The following is a 23676-nucleotide window of genomic DNA, read 5'->3' on the forward strand; positions in this document are numbered from 1 at the left end:
ATAAGATCCTATTAGTGGATTAATCCACTGATGAGTATAGCGCCACCATGATCCAATCACCTTTGAAAAATCCCTACCTCTGAATACAAGAGACTTTGGGGAAGCATTTTATATCTAAACCATAACACAAACCCAACTATTCCTTTCATGCCTTCGTCCAGCTGGAATGTAGCCATGATACCTGTAAAATGTTACAATCAACCATGCTATGACCATGAAGAAAAAGTCATTTGAATAGCAGAAATGAGAGCCTTGATACTTTTGAACCAACAATAACAGCTACCTCTCTCAAACCCACTTGACCCGAGGAGAATTAAACCTCTGTTTCGCACAATCTTAATTGTGCTCTCTGTTACCTGAAACTGGAAGCGTTCATAAGTGACACAGCAGTTGTCAAGTCTTCTTATTTTCATGAGCACATTTTATTTTACAAATAGTAGAGTTATCAGGTGTATATTTAGAGGCTAGTTCTACCACCCTCCTAACTTCAGAGCAGGAAGGTGGCTCAGGTCAACCAGCGAGTAAAATCTCACACTGGTTTTGTTCATATCCACCTAAGGGCAGATGCTGAGTGGGTGGGTGGCATCTCTCCCACTCTGTGACTACTATTCTGGGTACCCAGAATCCCACTGTCTCTTTTGGAAGCAGGAAAGAGGGCTTATAAATGTCTTTGGGTACTGAAGCAGGTTGGACAAGCTAAGCAAAGCCTCCAGGCACAGGGGGACATCGGCACTGCTGGAAGACAAGCAGATTCCCCCACAGTGAGCCATCCTTGGGATCCTCTTGCCTGGTGAAAATGGGTGGTCCACGCCACCATGGGCACCATCCTCAGCTCCCCACCACCCGCACTTGGCTGCTCAGGCATCTCTTCCCAGTCTCATCCACCTCTGCTTCCATGTTGCCAACAGCCAGGAATGCCATGACTGCCATTCTGGCTTCTATGAAGTAGCAATACCAAGGGACTGGAGAGGACCTTTGCCCTCTTTGATTGACCACCATCCAAATCTCCTTCATATACGTGAAAAATTTCCTACCAGGCAGAGCCTTCCACCCTCTTTAGAAACTAAAAGTGTTCAGCAGTTTTCCACTCATCCTTATGACCCCGACATGACCAGTCAAATGCTCTTGTCTTGGACTTGCACCAGAAACTGGTGACCCAAAGGCATGGGACAGTAGACAATACATTCTGGAAGCTGGTGGCAGTAGCAACGGCGGCATTGAATTTGCAAGGGCTATTGTAGCAGCAGTGGCCTCCTAATTTGTGTCAGAGCAGTAACAATCAGTCAGAGCAGTAATAATGCCCTGAACAGACCATTGGCTTTGTGGCAGGACGTCTGACTACGTCCCTAGCCACAGGTGTCCTCAGTCACTTTCTTAGCCTTACTGTCCAATTTTGTCAGCTATTCTGAGCTGCCTAAAATCCTTATCTTTTTTTTTTTTCATTACTGAGGATGGAACCCAGGACCCTCACACTGAGTTGCACCCACAGCCCTTTTTTATTTTTTGAGACAGGGTCTCATTATGTGATTAATCTAAAGCCCAGGACAGGCCTGAACTTGCAAGCCTCCTGCTATAATGCTGCAAGGACACCCATGCACTGCCACATTTAGCTTCCTTATCCAATTAATACAACCTTTTTTGATTTTGTTATGGTTTTTGTTTGTTGTTGCAGTGGTTTCAGTCTGTGATGGTCACTCACTGTTGCTTGCAACTAAGAATCCTGATAGACACAGCCACATATTTGATGCTACCCCATCTTTTAAGTCTGTAACCAACACTGACATATGGCTGTTGTATGTCTAATGAACCTTATACAAGTCTAGGAATGCTAGTGAATGGAAGGAATTATGGGAGTAGAGAAGGAAAGATGTAAAGTAGCATAATAACATGACCTCAGACTTAGGAGACAAATAGTTTCTTCCTAGGGAAAAGAGGCAGGGTTTGTGAGTTCCTAAGCCTATTGTCAACTTGCAAAAGTGTGTTATTAGTCACAGGTCTACAGAGGAGCAAAACCAGTATGATGTATGTGTACATGTATGAGTATGAGTGCATGTGTGTATGGGCGTGTGTGCAGTCCATGTATATGTGTCTATTTGTATATATGTGTCTGTATGTATACGTGTGTGTGGTCTATTTCAAGTAAGTGGCTTTCATGACTCTAGAAGTTGGCAAGTTCACCATCTGTGACGCAGTCTGGAAACTTGGTCAGAATCTGAGGCTGCTGTGTACCAGCTGAATTTCTTTTTTGGTACCAGGGATCAAACTCAGGTCCTTGTGCTTGCAAGGCAGGTGGCGGAACCACTGAGCTAAAGCCCCAGCCTTGAATTTCTTCTTCCTTGGGGAAATCTCAGCTTCGCACATCTACTTGTAAGCTGCCATCCATTACTTCTTGCTCATAGCCATAGGATTTAAAATGGAAACAAGAGAAATATATTTTGAGGTGCCATTGTTGGCACAATTTCAGTAATAAAAATACTCCTCAAATTAAACCTTCTCACCAAAAGTAAAACCTTATGACACCAAGTAAATGCTTCTCCATCCATTGAGAAAATATTAAACTGCCACAGAAAGATTAAACTAAAAAGGCACCGACTAGCAAGAAATTTCATGGTTCACCAAAAATACTTCTGTCTACAAGTGGAGACTGTAATACCAGCAACAACAGTGTCCCGACCTCAGTATCTAATGGTAAATCTAACAAGCAATTTGGTACGGGCAATTATGCTATGTGTTAAATGCTAGCATGAAATACGTATAATAAAATTACAAATTTGCAATATTCTAATAAAAATGATAGTTTCATAAAAGAGATTTAATATTTTACACCTAAGTCTGAACACAGACAATTTATTATTTAAAATAGCTGTCAAAGGGTGATTAAAAATAAAAGTGGTAGAATACATGAGGTTCTTGTGATATGTTATCTTTAAACATTTCATTTTAGGTTCACCCTTCAAATGTAGCCTTAGATTATCAGAAACAAAATAATCTGCCTAATTAACAGCTGCTTTTTGCCACTTGAATGAACTTACTAGTAATTTTAATATTGAAACACTAAAGCAATTTATCAGTAACACTGAGACAAGCATATGTCAAAATTTTATTTCAAATTACAATTAACTACTGAGAAAAATTTCCCAAACTTCGGAAATAAGAAAGAAGAACGTTTATGTGGCTTTTCTGTCTTACAGTAGAGCAACAGAAGGGGCCCACCCAAGGACTCATCACGGAAACATACACCTCTGTTTGAAGCAACTCTGCTATCAATTGGGCACAGATTATGAAATAACTGGTTCACTGGTAGACTGAAGTCTAGCACACAAAAAAAGTTTTTGGTTTGGGACAAAAATAATCGCAAACATTTCATCGTCACGGAAGACGCTAACCAGGTTGGTATCTACTTTACATCCCTTCATTTGCTGATAAATACCTGGGAAATGTCTGTAAGTTTTAAACTAAGGGAATATCTCAGTAATGAGTTAAGAATCTTGGGCACCTGTTATTTTATATTTATCTAAGAATCTCTTTGAACTTCTGAAGAAATATACTTTGAGGGCCATGGATTTAGCTCAGTGGTTCTGCCACCTGCCTCACAAGTGCAAGGTCCCAAGTTTGATCCCCGGTACCACACACACACACACACACACACACACGCACCACACACATTTTGATATAAACCAGTGTAAAGTATGCCTGGTGACATTAGACTCCCCAATTGGAAAATGGTCAGTTGTATGGGAAGCCAGTCACACAACTTCCCAGGATTTCTTAACTTTATTAAAGTACATCAGAAAACTGTTCAGGGCTGGCGATTTAGCTCAGCAGTTCGGTGGCCTGCCTTGCAAGCGCAAGGACCCGAGTTCAATCCACAGTACAAAAAGAAAGAAAGAAAGAAACCTGCTCAGGAATCCCAAAAAAGAGTTATAAATTATATCTGCAAAAAATTTTTGGTATGAGAGCTTGTTTGGGACAGTTTTATTTCTCAGCTGCCATTTTGAATTTGGAAGATACGTGTACAGATACGCGTACAGGGTACTATCGACTGACAGAAATAACCACAGAACTGCACTCTCACAGGACTGTGCTAGGGAGGAATATAATACTCCAGAGAATTACTGGAATTGGGCACTTGGAATTTTTCTCCTCCAGTGAAGAGGAGAGGTTGCCACATGCTCTACAAGTTCATAGATTATATTCTCCTTTCTGAAAATATGAGCCAGAAAGGGGATGTGAATTTCATCTTTGTCAAAGCTGCATCTTTGATGAAGGAAAAAAGAAAAAGCAGAAACCCTCTTAAACGGAGTTAAGGACAAATGATGAGATACAGGGAAGATGCAGGAGTACCTCACAGAGGAGGAAGAATAGCCCGGAGGCGGGACAGAAGTACCCATCCAGCACCTCTCCGCTTCCCCAGCCCGACTGGTTTTGAGCCCGTTTCTCCCTGTACAACTCTCTGCAGACCTCACTTATCCATGCACACAACAGAAGGGGCTGCTTTATGACACCTGGGTTTACAAATTGTCCATTCGAGCACCTGGAAGACGCAAGACTGACAATTACGTCTTTTTAAAATTAATTTTATCGGCACATTTAATGTATACAGAATATAATGACATTCACTGTTGGAAATTTGCATCTTTACATAGTCAATCTTGGTTCTTATTTTTCCCCTTTTCCCTGCCTTCCCTTCAACGCCCCCCTCCCTATCTACAAAGACTTTGTTTTCCATTATTTTTCATTTTCTCATATTAATTCCATTCCCTGCTTTCATTTCCCCTACCATTCCCATTTTCCCTTCCCCTTTGTCCCTTTTCTTCCTACTTCACATTATCTGTTATACCTTTTAGGCCTTATTTACACTTTCAGTTTCTCACACTAGAGAAACTATTCCACATTTACACATGTCCTGTTTATATCACTTAAGAGTATCGCCTCAATGTGCATCCATTTAGCTAAAAGTGGGCAATTATGTCTTAATCCCAATTCCCAGAGAGAGAGAAGTCTGAGTCTGACATTCAGCTTAGGTCAGTGGACTCTGCTTAGTGAAGCCATCAAGGACGACTGAGGAGCCCATCCTTGCTGAGGAGGAGAAGCCATCAGAGAAGGAGTGGCATGGAGGAGACAGATACCCAGAAAGTTCTTACGTATCTTGGTCCACTCGGGCTACCATAAAATAACACGTACTAGAGGCTTAAGCAACAGACATTCGGTTTCAGAGTCCTGGAGGCCAGAGGCCCACAGTCAGGTTGCCAGCATGGTCCATTTCTTAAGAGGGCTCTTTTCCTGGCTTACATATGGCCACATCCTCAGTGTGTCTTCATAGAACCTTTCATGAGTGCATTTGCATGTATACAGAGATCTTTATATATAAAGGATCTCCCTACCTCCCTCCCTCCTCTTCCTCTCCTTTCTCCTCCTTCTCTCCTTTTCTCCTCCCCTCTCTCTGGTTCTCCATCTCCCTCTCCTTCTTCTTACAAAGCTACCAGTCCTAGTCCTATGACATTAGGGTCTGTGGCTGTTGAGCTAAATGCCCACTGAATTGGCTTGAGCGCGACCCAGAGGATTAGCAAAGCATACTTCTGAGTAATCTGGGTGGGCCATGGAGCATGACCTGGGGCATTACCTATGGTCCCCGACCCCTTCGTCTCTGACTCTGTCTCCTTGTTCTGCTAAGCACCTTTGCTTACCACACCCTCCCACAGTGAGGTTTTTGTCTTGGAGAAAGCCGTTGATGGACTAAATCCTATGAAACCATGAGCTGAATAAACCATTTCCTTCTTTAAATTGTGAATGTCAGGTATTTGCTCACAGCAACAGGAAATCTGACAGACACAGAGCCCTCCATTACCCTTAATCACCTCCTACAAGCCATATCTCCACCTACAATCACATCGGGGTTAGGGCTGCAACAGGTGAATTTCAGGAGGTCACAATTTAGTCCGTAGTCAGTGTCTACCGCAAGCCCAAAGAGACCACTCCAGGACTCAGAAACTCTCTCCTCAGTCTTCCAACCTCTAACTCATGCCAAAGTTTTCATTCATTTTTTTTTCATTCATTCACTTGTCAGTCAAACAGTGCCAGGCACAGTCATGGAAAAAGATGAATGAGATATAATCTTTGCCCCTTTGGATTTCCCTGGCTAACAGGAGAATTATACAGCATTTCCTAGATTCCCTGAAGAAAAGGCTATCGGAAATGTACCCAAGGGAGACCTGGCATAGGCTTTTAGGCGGCTCCTAACAGTGAGTAAGACCTACTTTCCTTTTTACAGCTGTTTACTCTCCTTGATGTTTTTGTTATCATGAGAGTTTTTTTCAGGTAAATTCAGAAATTTCTCTTAGCAGGGTTGATAAGGCAAGGATGCTTTCCGTTTGGAATCTATACTCTTTAAAGCCTTTTATTCTCAAGAAAGAACATTTTTAAAGTCCACTGAATTCCACAAGCAAGTAAAGAAATATTTAATTCAAGGAATGTATCTCTTCTCTTTCATGACCAAACATATTCCAATTTCTCTCAAACTGGATCCATCAGCTCCCAAGAGAAAAACCAAGCCGCCATCACATATTTATCCCAGGGATAGAAAAATATTTAGCCAGGCACAGTGGCACATGTCTGTAATTCCAGCCAGGTGAGAGGTGAGAGGGCTGTGGGTTCAGGACTAGCTTGAGCTACACAGTGAGACACTGGTAGAAAGGAAAAAAAGAGAGGGGAGGAGAGGAGAGGGAAGGGAGGGGATAGCAGGGAAGGGGAGGAAAAAACAGGAAGGAATAAAGGAAGGAGGGAAGGAAGGAAAAGGAGCTAAAGGAAAAGAAAAAGAAAAAGAAGAGAAGAAGTAAATACAAAGTTATGTTTCAAGAGACAGACCGAAGCAGCCCATACGGATGTAAAGCAAAATCAATGTTTCACTTTATGTTATGTTAAAACAAGTGACTCTTAGCCAGGCATGGTGATGTACACGCCTGTAATCCCAGCACTCAGGAGGCTGAGGCAGGAGGATCGTTGTGAGTTTGAGACCAGGCTGGGCTACATAGTGAGTTCCAGGTCAGTCTCAACTACATAGTGAGACCCTGTCTCAAAAAACAAAAAATAAATAAAAGTAAAAATAAAACAAGTGAATCTTATTGCATGTCACTTGCCATCACTATTGAAACAACCACTGTTCACTCTCTTCTGTTTTGCTTACCAGGGCAAGAATGGTATGACCAGATCTTGGGGAAAACTTTTCCTTCTGGGGGACCCTATGGATCCACAGTTTTTAGATAAATCTGGGAAGAAAGCACATTCCAGGTAGATGTACAAAGTCCCATACACAAAAGGAGACCTTTGTGATTGATTACATAAACAAGGGACTCTGCTTTCTCTGTGAAGAACAAATTTGCTAAGTAAATGAATGATGTATACAAAATTTATTTGAGGGGGGAATCTTAGCCTGTTGAATCCTTTTGTAAGTCATTACATTTTTCAAATATTTGTAAACACTCTAGAGAACTATGTATTCATAAATCATTAATAACTTAATTGGAACACATTCTTGCATATTCATCATCTCTGGATCCCTGAGGATTTCTGCAAGGCAGTGATTTGCTATCCTAGCCCTAGCTACTGTATACATTTAAAAGTAACAAACACTGTGTGAGCTGAAGCTCATTCATCTGCGTTAATAAGAGATAACGAGGTACATAGGTTTATGTGTGTGCACTTGTAAATATTTGGAAATCTCTCTGGTTTTCTTATCTGAATTGTCCCCCAACTCTGATCAGGAATTTCACAGCAGTGAACGTGAAGTGCCTCCCTTGTTTGACCAAGGTAGGTAACTGCTACCTTGGCTGGAAGATTAAACCTGGGCGGCCAAAACCGTGCCTGTCTTTCCGGGAGGGTGCACCGTGCAAGTCTGCATTCTCAGTTTCAGCAGGTGAAAGGGCAGCAGGTCGCGCAAACCCTAAGCAGTGCTTCCCCAGGCCATCCTGACCACATCTTCCCTTGGTCATATCTGAAGAAGACAGCTAAAGACATTTCTCCTTTTTTATTCTGTTTACTCTTGTTTATCTGATTTTTAGCACTTTGTTCATAAGTAAAGAGAGTCTCCCCTTAAAACTTCTCATAACACCCACTTATTGAGTGTGGTAAATATTCGAGGAAATTCAACACCAGCAAGTGAGCACATCATGCTCTTTCACTTTTCAAAAATAATCATTTATTTTCCTCAAATCATTGCAAAAGTGGGTATGTAAATTTTACCAACATAATCAGTAGAGTAAAACTCCTGGGAAACTTTTAGATTTGGCTCAAAAGATTCTTCACTCTGATTCATTATAGAAACACAGTGATGATACCATGCTTCAAAAGTAACTTTCATTAAATGGATTTTTAAAGAGTTTCTAAGAAAAATCATTCCATTTTCATTAATATAAAATGACATGTATCTCTTTAAATGTGGCAATACCTATATCCCAAGTTGCACGGGCCAAAGTTACTAGAATGTACTAAAAGGTTCTGGGTTCTAAATTTACTATGTCATTTTCTTATATTCTCAGAGCTGTGCCATGATAATGGATGTAATGAAGTGGTTAATGTTCAAGCTACTTTGTGCATATTTTAACAAGATGTGATTAAAACTCTGAAAAGCACAGATGGTTGATCAAGTGTAAGAACTGTGATAGATGGAAGATCACAGAGGAATGCTGAGCCCAATTATAAAATCAAATACCACTTGGATTAGCATTCACTATATCATTGCTTTGGTTATTTCACAACAAGAAGTTAATGGCAGATGATATCACAGTTCAACAATGTATCAATCAGTTTTTGTGAGAGACTCATCCTTTTCACTTTCTTTCCTCCTGTGGCAGAGTTTAAGAGCATAGAGAAAAATTTAGCTACATCTCCATACTTGTGCCAGGAGTCCTTTCCAAGACATTTCTACTTTCAGGTCTGGTAATGTAGTAATTAGCCAACTATAAAGACCATAAACAGCTGGGTGTGGTGTCACACACCTGTAATCCCAGCACTCGGGAGGCTGAGGCAGGAGATCTCTGTGAGTTTGAGACCAGCCTGGGCTACACACTGAGTTCCAGGTCAGTCTCAACTACATAGTGAGACCCTGTCTCAAAAAACCAAAACAAGAATAACAACAACAACAACAACAACAGGACCATAAACAGGGCTTGGAATAGCTCAGTAATAGAGCACTTGCCTAGCATGCACGAGGTCCTGGGTTCAATGCTCAGGGCTGAAAAGAAGAAGGAGAAACAGAAGGAGAGGAAGTGGAAGAGGAACAGGAAGAAGGAGATAAATAAGGAGATGGAGAAGGAGAGGGAGGAGAAGGAGGACGAGGAAGAGGAAGAGGAAGAAAGCCTCTGAATGTGCATGAAAAATCCACTGTCAAAATTCTTCCTCCTGTTTCCTGGTTCCTAAGAGATGCCTTTCAAAAGAATTTGTTTTAATATCTTAGCTTCTTAACAGAATAACATCTGCATGTTCCTGTCTCCTCCTTGATATAGTTATGCATTTTCAGCATTTTCAACTTTGATACAGTTCCATAGACAATGAGATACAAGGCAAGTAAGATAAACATGCAGCCCCTGTTTTTCAAGGACCCAGCAATCAAACAATAAATTAATACAGAGAAACTTAAATACTAGGAGTACGTATATGCCAGGCATGGGTTTAAAATAAGTGAAAAGAGGACATTTACATTTAGTTATGAACAGATCTACGTAACCTCAGGTTACATGTTTGGGCATGTGTATCTGCAGGTGAGGGGGATGGTAAGAATTTAAGTATATATGAGTGTATGGTGTGCATATCTATAAGTGTGACTTTTACTGACTCAAAGTGCTTTAAATCAGATGACATTAACTAACTATGGAACAAATGAATAAATCTTTCCTACCACTTTAAATTCATTACTGGAGTAATACCCCATTCTTGAGTTCTTTTCCCACAATGCAGGTGTGTTAACTTTCCACTGTCATGATCAAATACCTGAGAAAATCAATTTAAAGGTTTATTTGGGCTCATGGTTTCAGAGGTGTCAGGTCAGTGTCATCTGGCCTTGTTGCTTCTGGGGTCTTGGCAAGGAAGAATATCATGGTGGATGAACATGGTGGAGCAAAAATGCCTACCTTATGGCAGTCAGGAAGTAGAGATGGGAGGTGCCCCTCAAAGGCACATCACAGGTGACCTATTTCATCTGACAAAACCTACCTCCTAACAGCCCATTCAGCTATGAACTCATCAGTGTGTCTTGTGACCCTATTGCTTCTGCAGGTCTCACCTCACTACTTTGCTTTATTGAGGATCAAGCCTTCCATGCATAAGCCCTTATGGGAAATTTCATATTTAAGCCATAACACTGAGCAGGTGGATTTTGGTTTTGGGTGTCACCTAAAGTAATGCTATTAAAGCAGAAAAAGAGAAATAGTTTTATTCTCTGTCTTTCCAGTTCCCCAAGCCCATGGACAGACCATCCTTCACAATCCTTTGGGTCCTATGCTCATCACCATAATTTCTGAACACTCAGCACCCTACTGTGTGGTGCTCTCTTTTGGCCATTTTCTTGTCTCACTAACAAGATTGTAAGATCATAAAATGCATGACTTTTTTGTCCCCATACTTTGTACATTAAAATTTCTTCAGAAATATATACAGGAGGGGAAAAGATAAAATGAGAGTATAGCTTCTGTCTAGATGTTCCTGCAAGACTTCATGCAGTCACAGATGGGGCTTTTCAGAGGTAGCTGGATTTAGGGCATGACATATGATGCTGAGATTAAGGGAGGGATACAGAGATTTCAAGTGCCTGATTACTAAATTAGTCCACTGATTGGAATTAACATAGTTCTGGGTAGCACTGTGTAAAAGATGGGTAGCCTGAATGAGATAAAAGGGAAAGACAGACTAGCTTTTGCTGCTGCTGCAGCTGCTACTGCTTTATCTCCTGCCTGCTTGCCATGGGCTGTTTCTCTTCTGCCATGATGCCCTGCCTAGGAGTCAGCCAACTACAGACTGAAATCTCTACAAACTGTAAGGTGAAATAAACCCTCCCTCTCTTAACTTTGTGTGTCTGATATTTTCTCTCAGCAACAACAACAACAAAAATAATGATAATTAAAACGAGGGGTCTGAAGATATGAAAGGAAAACCAGTTCAAATTATGTTTCTCCTTCTGCACACTCACAACACAGAGCATGTCTGACATCACATGGTGGGGTTGGCCAAACTTTTTTCCTTTACTTTCATACCATAGCCAGCAATGCAAAAGACTTTGGTGACCTCAAAACACTTGGGGATTTCTCCTCACCAGAAAGCAAGCAATCAGCTCTGCAGCAGATGCCAGTTGGGCATCTTCTCATCTAACTCAGTGCCAACCACCTACCTGAATATGAGGTAGGTGAGATACCTTAGGCTGAGGCTCAGTCCTCCACCCTACCCCACACACACTTCAGATGAAAACAGCAAGCCCCAGGTTGAGTTTATCTACCTTCGGGCCACACAGCTGCAAGTCAGGGTCCCCACAACCCCTACCCTGAGTATAATTAACCTGCTTGAGTGGCTGATAGAATGAAGAACAACACTTGCTTACATTTATTATTTTATAATAAGGGACAGTACACTAGACACAGATAAAGAGATGCCTAGGGCGAGGTGTGGGAGAAAGGGCTGGGATCCTCTTGCCCTCCCCTGGAGCTACTCTCTGGAAATTTCCACATGTCCTGTTATCAGGAAACCCCACAAAACCTGTCCCTGGGATTTTTATGGAGCTACCTCACTGCACTGGCCCAACCACCAATATTCTGGGGGGAACCCAACAAGGCCTGTCCACCCAGATTATTCCTGGCCTCTCTGAAGCATTTCTTCCTCCTACAGGCAGGACCCCTCGGGAATGTGTAAGGCCTTCTGTCCCACTGTCACACTAGTGGGGCAGGAAATTTCTTTATGGCCCACTACCTTGAGGAGGGAGTTTTATGTCAGTAGATATGGTGAAATACATCTCACAAAGGGATGTGCCACTTCCCTAGTCATTAGAGAAATGCAAACCAGAAACACAATGCAACAAATACCTCACATTTACAAGGATTGCTAAAAGAAAAATAGACAAGGGCTGATAGGATACAGATAAGTCAGAATCCCATTCACTGCTGGTGGGAATTGAAAATGGGCATGTCCGCTTTGGTAGACAATATGGTAATATCTCAAAATACTAAACATGGAATTGTTATATCATGACCCAGCACTTCTATTCTTAAGTATAGAGCCAAGAGAAATTTTTAAACATTTACCCAAAAACTTGGATATGTATGTTCATAACAGCATTATTCATACTCACAAAAGTATTTTCTTTTAAGCCAGGGCTTTTTTTTTTTTTTAGTGTACCTTTATTTTTTTAATAGATAAATAAAAGTTTTTAAGTTGTTTCCTATCAAGATTTTTATTCATTTTTAATTTGTAATAGAAGTTTGCAATTTGCTTCACTCAAAAAGAGTCAACAAAAAGCAAGCACCTGTTAATAAAAGTCTTAAATAGTGGGAGAGGACTGTGCAGCACAGAACAGCCAACAACCAGAGTGATTTGTAGCCAGCAGACCTTTCAAACAGGAGCACTAGTGGGACTTCAGACTTAATTCCCACAGGTGTGGGATCAGATCTGGCGATGGGAAAAAGCGCCATCTCCCTTGCTTGCTTTCTGCAACATAGGTTTTTGGAACGTATTTCCCTACCCTGAAGCAACTTCCCAGTAGTGTTTAGAATTATATTTCCTGTTTATAGATTTTGGGAGAGAGGTGTTTCTTCTGTCTAGAGCTCATCAGAAACAATGTGTGGCTAGCAGACATGTAGTATGCTATATGACATTTATATTAAATTATGAAGTGTGAGAGCAGGCCATTGGCTAAGACTGTATTTCCCTCGCTGAGTGCATTTTCCTTCTTTTCACCATTGAATCTGTAAATACTGAAGGGCTTTAAATGCTACTGAAGTTTTGCTGAGAACCATGGGACTGTGGCAATCACAAGCAACTCTAGAACAGAATTGGGCACTGAAAACTTGGCTGAAGCTGTATATTATTGGAAGTGGAAATCAGAGGAGAAGCTCAAGAATCTGGAAGCACTTTTCTTCCTGCAAACCTGGACAATCTTCATGGCCCACGGGTGCCAGGATAAAGTGGAAATGGCCCTGGCAACATCTACTCTTTTGAGGTGTTTTAATTTAGTTATTGGAGTGGTGAAAAAGATTAATAAAACAAACTATGTCTGACAAAACAAAAAAGGTCTGAAATAATTTTTTAAGACTTATGCAGATTTTTAACTGCAAGGGGTTCCTTACCACTAACCCACATATTACTCAAGGGCCAACTACGTGATACTGACGAGAGAAGGCAGTCGTAAAAGACTACATGTGGTATGATTCGATTTATCCAAAATGTCAAGAATGGACAGATTCATAGAGACAGAATGTGGATTAATGGCTGCCTGGGGCTAGGCTGGGGCATGGAGAATGGGGTATGGAGAATGACCCCCAACAGACGCCAGGATTCTTTTGGAATTGTCAGTTAGACGACAGCAATGGCTGTACAACTCTGTGAATATGCTGTACTCAGCACACTTTAAAAGAGTGAATTTTATGGAATGTGGAATATAAATATTGAAAGAGAAAGAGAAAGAAATGTTTCCTATGACTCAAGGTCAAATTAGACATGCTCTTCGGTGTAAACACTAATGTAATGAATTTCCCTCCCCAACAGAAATAAGACTCACAAGAGCAGCATGTTCTAAAGGCAATGAATTTCCTTGTTTTGCCCACTCAGAGAATTAATATCTTGCATTTGATAGATAAAAGGGAGCCAGAACTTTGTCCATAACAGTACTCATGGATTTAGTAAGCATGACTGAATTCGCACTGTGGAATGGCAGCTAGATGCAGTTCATAATACAGTTGACTTAAAAATAGTCCTACACCTCAGATGAAAATGATATGGAGCAGGCAGAAAAGAATTTAGAATTAGTGATTCTGCCTTCTTCACGAGGAACAATGTGAGGCTTGGCCGCATTTCCAGCCAGAATTTTGACTCCCCTGATCCATCCTGGTTCTGCGCGGCATTGGTGTGCATTGCGTAGGCCCTTGCCTCAGTCAGGAGGGTCCTCAGATATCCCTTTCTTGCTGCAGAAACTCCATGATTTACAGAAACTTCTTGTTCTCTGCTCAAACTTCACTTATCCTCTAGGACTTGATCAGCAGCAGGCTGATCCCCAGAGGATCCATCATTAATCAATTTCTTGCTGCCTGTAAAATAGCTTCCATTTTTTTCTGTGTGGGCATCTTCTGCCCTCCCAGTAGGCACACAGCTGGCCATGGAGTTCCCTTCTGCCCTTCTGTGCCCTGTATTTCTTTTAATGCCATGGCCAGGGAAGTATTCATCCCAACTTGCCTCCTGTCCAGATTGGGTCTTCTTCAGAGGTCCCTGAGGTAGACCCTGGATGGTAACTGCAGGGGGTGCTCCTGATACAGAGATGGAGAAAACAATTGGGGTGCTTCCCCTTCTTCCTCTCCTTCTTCTCCTCCCTTCCATACTCTGCTTCTCCCTGATGCCACATTCTTATCTAGGGCAACCACGTATAACCTGGTCGATGAGGTTTCTTCTCCTTTGCCTCATGTCCTTCAAATGCAAGCAGAAAGGAGGACACAGAAGGGAAGGGGAACATAAGCCTCTGACCTAGCACGGCAGTAATAACCAACATCCCCAAAGCATAGGTAAAAGGAAGAGTTGGGTCATCTCAACAGGTTTCGCCTTATAACTGCCCAAGTGCTGATGTCAAAAATTTTTTAACTAAGCTGAGTGGTTCCACTACAAATTCATGTTTTCCATCTCACAGCTGGTTTCTGAATATGTCTTAACAATCATTTTCCTAATCACTTCATGATTTCCTTTCCATTCCTCTCCACAGCTGCTAAGAAACTTCACAGCTCCTCACAAGCCCCTCCCACTTCCATCCCTACTCTCCTCTCTCCCCAAGAGGATGTCACCTCAGTGGAAAGGAGACATGATGGGCTGTGACCCCATCAGCACTCCTCTCTCCAGATCAAACCCCTTCCTTCTGCTCAAACTTGGGTCACCCTTTCTCCTGTTCTCTCTCAGGGAAGGGGCCAGATTCAAGAATTGATGGAAATTCAAATCCTGGTGCCATCCGCAACAGCTGGTAGGTCTTGAACAAGCAAGGATCTCTCCCTTCCATTATCAGTAAGGTGGGTGACAAGAGTACTGAGCTTTCAAAGCAAGTGTAAGGATTTCATTCATCTGCTCAAAAATTTAAGACACACAATATAAGCCCTATGTAAGTATTCATTATTGTGAATTAATATCAACAGGCATTATATTATGTGTATTAATTAATGTGTAGTCGTGACAAGGGTGTGATAATATCAGTAACAAGTAAGTATTATTTGTGATTTCCAAAAGGGGGGTTTCACATGGCTGCTGCCACATTCTGTTCTCCATGAGCACCTACTAACCATTACTTAGAACAGCATCCTGCTGCACACCTGTCTTGAAATACATGTCTTCCTTCATACTTCATGCACACCAAACTCACTCCACAGGGGTCTGTCGTACAGCCTCTTGCTCTTGCCTCCTGCCCTCTTCTTGCCTGTGTTACCTGAGTCTTACCCCCACAAACCAAGGAAGAAAACATCTCTTGGATGGTCTTATAAAGAGCACACTGTGGACCTTATTCTGGTCCTTTTCCCACTGACCTCCACAGACATGGCCATGTTCATTATCATCTCTTTAGATCCCCTCCTACTTTGACTCATGGGACATTTTTCTTTTCTCTTTCTTCACCACACTGTCTCTTTCTCAAACACCACTGCCCTGTGCCTGGTCACCATCCCCCTACCCTTATTCTCCCCCTCCATAGGTCTGGTGAGTTTCCAGGCCAGTCTTCCCAGAACAGCTCCAATCTGTGCCATAGCTTTTTCACTCCTGGAAGTCTTTTGTGTTTGGTAACAATGTGTAGAATCACTGTCTCTAGGATGGATTTGCTCAACCTTTTCAGGTAAGGCAATAGTGACAGAGACCAAGAGGTTGGGCAAAGAAAATACTGGCTCCCTGCTCTACTCACAAATAGAACAGGAAACTGACATTCTCTTCATTCTCATGTAAGGAACTATACAAATGCAATCTGTTTGTCCTACTTCCAACCAGCTTGCCACACCCAATCCTGTCCTTTACAAATGCATGAGAACCTTTGCTGAGACCAGATTCTCAAAGTATCCATCCACCCCTTACTCTACTGTGAGCCTCAGACTAGCATTTCCTACAGTGACCAACAATAGTCCCCAGACACCTAAAACCCAAGAAGTACAAAACTAAAATTCATAGCATCTCTCTAAACTTGATCCTCCACTATCTGCTCTCTGTTTATGACATATACCAGCTCTACCATGGAGTCTACCACATTTATAGCATGACCAAAGAGAGACAGCCAATGTGGCGACCAAACTGACTCCATTTTGAAAAATGACTCCATTTTGTGATTAGGCCACCATTCAGTTACTGGAAAAGCCTCAGAGTGCCCTTTTGACCCAGTTCCCAGAAAAACCCGTGACAGTTCTCTTAAACTGTAACCACGTGTCCTTCTCTGTTAATCTTGCAGGGAGGGACATCTGACCCTGGCCAATAGAATAGAAACATATCTGCCTTTGCCCATGTTAACCAATCAGGCACTGACCCGCCTAGAAAGCCCCTAGTTCCGCTTCCTTTGCTGATAAAAAGCCTGTTTGAAATCGGGTTCAGGGCTCTCGGTAGGGAACCGCTATGTTGGTGAGGACCGGGGGTCCAGGCTCGAGCTTGCAATAAACTCCTCCTGTGATTGTATCGGACTCGACTCCTTGGTGGTCTTTGGGGATATCGCAATCTGGACACAACACCACATCCACAGCACCGTAGGTCCCCATCCATCCTCCTACAGCAAATGGGACAAATGCATGGCCACTCAGTCAAAAAGAAGCTAAGCCAATGGCTCATAAAACTACCCCCGGGTTTACCAGTCAGTCATCTTTCAAGAATATGAAATTAGAAAAATGTGAAACTGACGTATTTATCCACAAAAAGAAACATCAGTAGAGCCTTTCAGCAGGAAGTAGCTATATGAAGAGAGAAACCTCCACTCCCTCAGTGCCTCATAAAGAAGTATTGGGATTTATGTCTCTCAGTGGGAAATTAGGGTGTGGCCAGCCAAGTGGAGGAGTAAGGGCGACCTGTCAATCATGGAGATCCAGGACACTTGCACCCAACACTGAGCCTGGGGCCAATCAGAGAGTGCCATCTTCAGTTTTTTCTCACAAGAACTCAAGCAGGTTCATGAAAGGGCAGCCTAGGTCTGACCTCAACCTGAGAAGATAAGGACACAAAAGATGGCAGCCACCAGGCTCGTGGCCACAGTAAGCTCTTTCAGCTCTGTACTCTCAGAATGTACTTCTTTTCCTACTTTTAATTGCCCCATACTTATCTGCAGAGCTCATTTCCTTTCCTACCTTTAATACTTTTAATAAATATAAAACCTTGCTAACTTTATAAAAAGAAACATCAAGAAGAATGGCTCAGGGCCGGGGATTTAGCTCAGTGATTCCACCATCTGCCCCTCTCAAGGGCAAGGTCCTGAGTTTGATCCCCCAGTACCGCAAAAAAAACGAAAGGCTCAGTCAGGAAATAAAGTAGATTGATAGGTCTGGGAATGTAGCTCGGTGGCGTAGCCTGCCTGGCAAACAAAGAAGTCCTGAGTTCGACTCCTGGTACCAAAAATAGATGAATATGGAAGGATGGCGGGGTACACAAAGGAATAGATAATGGTAAGCAAGAATAGCAACATGTTAGGAGCAGTGTCTCGGTGGTAGTATATGGGTATTCAGGGTCAAGTTCTGTCAACTTTACTGTACGTTGGAAGTATTTTCACAGTAAAATCTTGGGATGGGAGAGGATACATTCAAATTTTCCATTCTTTAATTAATTCATTTAACCAGTGATTTTTTAATATCTGCTATGCTCATGCGATTCCATGGTGACTAGGAAACACAGTGCCTGCTCTCATGCATTTATAGTCTGGTCAAGGGAGGAAATCAGCATGTTAATTCCATTAGTAAATATGTAACTATGAATGGAGACAGAGACTGAAGGAAGAGGAAAAGATACAGAACAGAGGGCATGCGATTTAATACCGAGGACACTTCCCTGAGAAGATTTTGCCAGGGTGACAGCAGAGCTGAGCAGCAGTGAGGGGACCCTTGGGGAGGGCAGAGCCACAGCATGGCCCTTTGGGACGGATGTGATCAGACCCAGGTGTCTACTGAGCACAGAGCAATGGCAAGTTGTCAGGGCCCTCATCACACAGAGAGTGAGGGAGAGGTGGTACAAATGACGCGTTAGTCACTTAGGGCCCCAGTTTGAGGGAACAGAGCTTGAGGGGAAGGAAGCATAGCCAAGAACACTGCTCAGCACAGGAGAAAGAGTAGGGTAGCAGGTGTGCAGATAGAAGTAGGAGTCATTGGGCCGGGGATCTAGCTCAGCGGTGCGGTGGCCTGCCTCGCAAGTACAAGGACCCGAGTTCAATCCCCGGTACCAAAAAAAAGAAAGAAAGAAAGAAATAGAAGTCATGGTTATATTCCACCCAGGGGAAATGAGCAACCATTCCCTGGAGCAGCCAGGGTTCCAGTTCCAGCCCTCACTCAGGGACATCCCAAGAAGTAAATGTTCTTCTATTTGCACGAACTAGAGCACGACATTTCCAGTTACCCAGGCCCTCGAGCCAGAGCCCCTGCCCATGCTCCATTGCCTTCTCTTTCAGTGCCATATCCTGGACCAAGCCCTGCTGTTGGCCTCTGTTCTTTTTCATTTCTACCACTTGGTCTCTACTTCCACTGTCATTAACTCTTAGTCCAATCTGACTTCTGCCCTTTCCTTTTTGCTTTCAGTTGATTCATGAATTAATTACCTTCAAGTGGGTTCCTCAGCATGTTACCCAGGCTGATCTCAAATTTGAGGGCTCAAGTGATCCTCTTGCTTCAGCTCCCTGAGTAACCTGGGCCACAGGCTTGTGCCACCAAGCCAGATTGACTTACTCCTTTTGCTTCTTCTGAAAAGGCCTTTGCAAACAGCTTCCTCGCTGCTAAATCCCGTGGATTCTTTTCAGCACTTTTCCTACCTTACATCTTTGGTTTTTAAACCTACCGACCACATTCATCATCCTGAAAGAGCTTCTTTGACTTCCAAGCCTCCCTACTCTGCTAGTCTTCCTTTTGTATCTCTGGCCTTTCCTTTCTCAGTGCCTGTGTGTTTCTCTTCCTCTGCCTGTCCCTTAAGGTGCGTTTCTGTGACCACCAATCTTGATTGTCAGCTGGACTGTCTGAGAGACTTCCAGGAGATTAGTAAAGCGCCCTTCTGGACCTGTTTGGGTGGGTCATGGGGGCGTAACCTTGGGCACTATATCCGGTCCCGAGCCCTTCCTTTCTGATGCTATTCCCTAGAGCTCTGCTTCCTGTCTGCCATGAAATGAGTAGGGTTTTCTGCTGTACTCTTCTATGCACAACTTGGAGCCCGAGAACCATGAACTAAAACCTCTGAAACTATGAGCCAAAATAAACCTTTCCTCCTTTAAGTTATATATGTCAGATATTTTGTCCCAGAAATGAGAAATTAAATACAAGGTCTCTCATGGTATTTTCCAGGACTCTTCCCTTCTCTATACATATCTACCCCTCGGATGATCTCACCTAGACCTGAGCTTCATTTTCCCTCTGCTGTGCTCCGTTACTGACAGCAGTGTATCCAGTACAGTTTTTGTGATTGCTATGACTTGACTTCTATTTCAAAAAAAAGACATTCGTAAATCCTCACCTCCTCTCCTCCCTGCATACCTGTGAATGTGACCTGATTTGGAAATAAAGTCTTTGCAGATATAATCAAGTTAAGATGAAGTCATACTGAATTAGAGTGGGTCCTTAAATCCAGTGCCACCATCACAGGGAACATGGAAGCAGACTAGACTGATGTACACAGAGCTGCAAAGTGTCAAAGACTGCTGTCAACACCAGAAGCCAAGAGCAGCTCGTGGAACAGAATCCCAGAGCCTCCAGAAGGAGGAGAGTCCTGCTCACACTTTGATTTCAGACATCCAGGTGAGAGAAGTCTGAGAGAATGAATTTCTGCAGTTTCGAGACACTGGTTCATGGTAATTCGTTACAGCCACCCTATAGCAGCGATGATGAAAATGTCCTTTATTTGCGCTGCCCAGTGTGGCAGCCACTGAACTACCAAAATAGAACTGGGGTAGCAGAAGACCAGCAGTTTTTCTTTTATGTCCTTTCCATTAATTTAAATAGCAACCTGCGACTAGTGGCTATAGTATTATACAATACAGATCTCATTCCACGTATCAACTGTCCACAGGCCAGGGCCCCTTCCATGTCTCATTCACAACTCAAACTCAACATGGTCACAACAAGCATCTTCTCCTCAAGTAAGGTCTCTACCACGTTTCGCAGAAAAATGCCTCTTCTGCCAAGTGTCGTAAACCAAATATGCAGGTGTCTTCTTCGGTTCCCCATATGCCAAGTCAGCAAGTCTACTGCCTAAATGTCTCCCCACTGGGATCACACCACTTAATGAGGCCATGAGCTCTTCCCAAGCTGGCCTCAGCTCCTCCCTTCTCACTCTCCATGCTACACCCCACTTGATCTCTGCACCCTGCTTTGTGCTCGTTTGCTGTTCTCTCACTGACTCCAGCCCTTGTCCTGGATAAACTGCATAGTCACCTCTCAGTGTCCAGCAGGGATTGGTCCCCAGACCCTCTGAGAATACTAAAATCCAAAGATGCTCAAGTATCTTATATAAAATGATGTACTATTTGCGCATAACCTGGGCACCGTATACTTACTCATCTCTGGATCACTTATAATGCTTAATACAAAGGAAATGTTATGTCAATAGTTGTTACGTTGTACTGTTTAAAGAATAACGACAAAAAGAAGTCTGTACATATTCTGTACAGATACAATTTTTTTCCAGTTTTAGGGGGAAAAAATAGGTGGCTGGATCAAAGAATGCAGAATCCACAGATGGAGAGCCAGTCTTTCTTGTACTTTATGGTTGGCTCTCCAGGAAGCTGTTACTGCCACCTCAAAGCTAGATTACATGACCTTTTCTGTGCTCTCGGACCAGTGGCAGTGTCCTTCAGCCAGAGTTAATACCATTGAAATAAGCACTTTGTCTTATCTTCAGTACCTAGCACCATGCCTGGTGGACAGCAGGCGCCCAATAAATATCTGATGAAAGAAAGAATGAACGAATGAATGAATAAAATTAAATAGTATGGCTCACCAGGGGAAACTGTTCACATTGTTGCTAATTATGGAATCCAGGAAAAAACAACAAAGAATAAATTAAATTGTTGCTTTGGTGGCACCCAAGTGATACTAATTACAGTTATTTACGTGAAATCTTATTTTTAATGCATAATTACCATGCAGTACAAGTAAGGATTATATATATCATTAAATGTGTCAGATCGACTTAGCTGAGTTTTATTTCATTACAACAGTGAATTACACACATGTGCTTAGACTACATAAATTATTGTTCATGTCTGTTATTTGTTCCCACCCAAAGTTTCTTCCCTCTGTTCCTCATTTCATGGTATCTCCCATATCAACAGCACAGTAAAAATAAGCAACAGGCAAAGAAATGGGTGGTCATTTCTGATCATGTGGAATACAAAGCAATGAGTCAGCTGTGATTCTGATACTGTTGATTTGTTAGTCCTCATTATTACGCATTTGGCAGCTACGGGGGATGTTACAGGCATCACTTTACTTAATCATCTCTTCAGATTCGTCAGTAATCATAATTATCCGATAGAGGTTTAGTGATCTGTCCTAATAAATGGCGGCGGCAGGAAGACAACCTGTGTCAAGACAAGTCTAGATGAGACAGCTCAGAGTCAACTCCATCTGAAGTTACCCTGATTAACATTTGAAACACATCTCCTTCAATCACACCCTAGTGATTTTTTATTTTATTATCATCTTGTGAGAGTTAAGTGTAATTGTCGACTTGATTGGCTTGGAAGCCACTGAGGGGATTAGTAAAGCACACTCCTGCAAGTGTCTGTGTCTGAATGGGTGATGGAGACATAACCTGAGACACTACATCTGGTAACTGTTTCTTCCTCTCCAGTGCTGCTGCCCTCCTCTGTTTCCCAGCTACCATAAGATAAGCAGCTCTTGTCCACCATGATGTTTTTGCCTTTGCGCCAGCTAACTATGGAACATACCCTCTGAAACTGAGCCAAATTAAGCCTCTCCTTTAAGCCTGGTTGTCGGGAGTTTTGTCCAGCCATTGGAGAGCCGACCAATGTATCTCTTTTGCAGGCAGACAGAGCAAGCAAGGGTCAGAGAGGTAAACAACTTGGTCGAGGTCTCAGAGATGGTAAACAATGACTTTTGAACACAGATCCTTCAGTTCAAAAACTCATGTTTTTCTGCTTCATTTAGTTTATGCTTCATTTTGCATATTTTATCAGGTAAATAAAAATAAAGACTATAAGAATAGACTGAAGGATCGAGAGAAGGAAGTAGGAAAGGTGTCTAGAAGCCTGCCATTTGCCTATTGGATCTTTCTCTCTCTCTCTCTTTCTCTCTTCCTCCCTCCCTCCCAAATTGCCATGCTAAAGGGCGGACTACTGGCCCTCAGTCAACTCCCAACCGAGCCCCCACTAAAGTGCTAGACTTCTGAGTGAAGGTGACTTGGATCCTTCAGACCAGCTGATCTGCTGGCAGAATATCACTGAGCGACCTCAGGCTGCACATTGAGGAGCTGAGCCCACCCTAGACTCCTAACCCACAAAAATTATGAGGCATAAAAATGACTGCTGCCTTGAGCCAGGAATTTTGGGAATAGTTTGATATACAGCAATAAATAACCAGAATACACTACAAGTTCATTTTACCATTTTCTTCTCTTTGTGGTGCCAAACAAATGAATAGCCAAGGGCCAGGCTAATAAACAATCATAATTAACAAAACAAGCTCTGCCCTTCCGGTTGGCCATTCGCACATGCAAGTGATGACAGCAGCTTTGCATTTCAGACAAATAGCCTATCTGTGCACTCCTCTGAAATGTCACCGGTAAAAATTTTCCCTTTGCAAATTAGAAACCCTGACCAAAAGGAAGTATCTGCAGGAACACAGCCACAACCGACAGGACAGACATTTGTTAATTTTACTATTTCCATTTTTGACACACAACAGCTTTTTCACTATTCAGTTCAGCTTTGAAAAGGAAACGAAACAGCATCTGTTTCCTCCGCTGTCTTTCCACGCAGTTAATAGCACCCAGATACACAAGTTCATCTCTCTCAAGGTTCAGGCTATGCACATTCACCTTCCGCCGATCCTGAGACAGAACCTGCATTTTGTATGGATCCACCCTACAGTGCAGGGCAGTAATGCAGAGTGGCTGAGTGGGGAGAGGGGCCAGACTCCTCCAGCCTCAGTGGACAAAGCCGTTGCCCTAACTGCATGATCAACAGAGCACAAAGCTGCAGCTGTTCACAGAGGCACTCACAGTATTTCTGACAAGGCAAATCGCGCTGGTGATGTCAGACTCCTCGCTTAAACAAAAGTGACACTG

This window comes from Fukomys damarensis, unplaced genomic scaffold (genome assembly GCF_012274545.1).
Source record: "Fukomys damarensis isolate Sample0158 unplaced genomic scaffold, DMR_v1.0_HiC HiC_scaffold_1, whole genome shotgun sequence".
Classification (NCBI taxonomy): domain Eukaryota; kingdom Metazoa; phylum Chordata; class Mammalia; order Rodentia; family Bathyergidae; genus Fukomys; species Fukomys damarensis.